Raw genomic sequence first — 2,334 nt, forward strand, 5'->3', positions numbered from 1 at the left:
AGGTGGAAGGGCTGATTAACTGTATCAAAAGCCGAAAGGAGGAGAACCGGGAAAAGACCATTCGGTGTAGCAGGAGATAGCATTTTTAGTCACTTGGAGTCAGAGGCCAGGCTGACTCAGAAGTAGCCAGCAAGATGGCCAGAGTAGGAGGGAGCAGTCCAGCCTAGAGGGTAAATGGGGGGGGGGGGGGCAAGGAAATCTAGGTCCTGGATGTTCCCCAAATGAATGAATGAATGAATGAATGAATGAACAAATAAATAAATAGGGCCATTGCCAGTTGTCCTTATCTATATCTTACCATTGGACCCAGATGGCTCTGGAGGAGAAAGTGGGGCTGGTGACTTTGCACAGCCCTCCCTCACTTAAATCCAATTCACTTGCATGTCATGGCATCACCTCCCTGATATTATGGTCCTCTTTGAGAAAGGACAAATAACAAATAAATAAATAAGGAGATGAATGAATAAACAAACAAATAAAGGATTGCATATATAGCAAGAGATCTCTTGGGGGTAAAACTCAAGGGACATTTGTAAGGCACAAGATGAAGGTTTCTAGTCTGTCTAAATTGCTTTCTGAACTTCTACTGTGTGTGTCCAATGGTTTTCTGCAGAGGGTCTGGGCTCTGTGGGGATATCTGCATTATGTGGGTGTATCTATCATGTGTAAACAAAAAGTATCATGCTTTGTGTATTTGTAACATACATATGTATATGTCATATAGAACATATAAACACAAGGTTTTTTAATATGTGTATGTTATATGTAACAGAAATAAAAACACGTGTAACAATAATATGTATTATTATTGGGAACCTTAGGGATCACCTAGTCTAATACTTCATATGGAGAGTCATTGAAACTCCGAGAGATGAAATAATTTTCCCAAGGTCACACAGTTAATCAGTAGCAGAATCTAGCTTTGCTCAAGGTTGAATTTTAAAAGGTGCTTATAGAATTTGTGTCTAGTTAACAAGAATAGTTCCCTCTCCACACTCAGGAGTGTGGCTGCTTCCCAGGCGAGGTCCTCACTAGACCACCATTTCTGCTTCTTCCTCTCTGCAGCCTGTCTTGGCAGCCTTGAAAGAGTGCCTTTCATGTTGCTTTCCCATGGCACCGTAATTTCTAGTTACGCCTTTGCTCCCAACAGAGTTCCTTTGCTTCTACAGCTGAGGCTCTTTGGACTCCAGCTACATGGCTTCTGACTTGATACTTTGAGAACCAGAATATGGAGCATTCAGGGAACCACTTAGTGTTTACCTTCCTGGGCCTTTCTCCCTAGCAGGGGTGGGAAACCTGCAGCCTCAGGGCGCTGTGTGGCCCTCTAGGTCCTCAAGTGCGGCCCTTTGCCTGAATTCAAACTTCCCGTTCCCCACCCCTGCCCTGGAGGGTGTTCTCTTTATCTGGCCCAGCTGAGAACAGGAGCCCAAGGGTCGAGGCTGACCACTGCTTTTACTAAGAAATGCTTCCAGTAAGCACAGTTTCCTTTCCCTTTCCCCTATCAAAAGCTGCTGTGATTCTCGAGTAGGGGGACGGGGGAAGGCCTGCTGCGAAGGTCCCAGGGCTGAGAATTCCTAGCTCTAATTACAAGTAGGACGGTTCTTCGGCGCTCCTCCCAGGGCCCACACCTCAGCTTGGCTGGCGTCAAGGAGGTCTCACTGGAGGGAATCTTCTATGAAATGTATCCTAGGGCGCAACAGGTTTCTTTCCATCGTTGTAGTAATTTAGGCAACCCCCACAGAATATGTATATGTGTCTCCCAGCTGGTACTCAAAGGCAGCTTTGCAGATGCGAACTCCTCTGTGACACCTATGGATGAGTTTGGGAAAGTAGTAGTTGCTATTCCCGGAAAAGGCAACAGTCCCTGGAGCCTGGTGGAGTACATTAAGCGATGGCCATCGCTGGGAAATGGAGCCTCCGGTAAGAAAACGCTAGGCTCTCAGCAGCTCGCTTTGACTGTCCAGAAGGTAGGGGAAGGAGCACAAGGGCCTTTCCACGGACTCAGAGGGAGCGTCTGAAGGGACGGAAGAGAGAGTGAGGAGAGCCGGAGCGCACGGGAATGACGATCACAAAAGGCAAGAGGAGGGCAACTGTCTGCAAAGTCGGCATCCTCCTCCCGGCAGTCCCGGGCACACACAGAGACCTGGAAGCGGTGGTGCCCACTGGCACCACTGGAGGCGCGGCCGGGATGGTGGGGCCGTCGCAACAAATGTCCGGCTCCCTTGCGCTCTCTGCGGACAGAGCGGAAGCCGCGGGGCCGGGACAGCTGTGGCTAGAAGGACGCCGGAGAGCCGCTGGGCCCTTTGGCCCCGCCCTCCTTGGGGCGGCTCCGTG

The sequence above is a fragment of the Vombatus ursinus genome, unplaced genomic scaffold (assembly GCF_900497805.2).
Source record: "Vombatus ursinus unplaced genomic scaffold, bare-nosed wombat genome assembly UNPS02014802.1, whole genome shotgun sequence".
NCBI lineage: Eukaryota > Metazoa > Chordata > Mammalia > Diprotodontia > Vombatidae > Vombatus > Vombatus ursinus.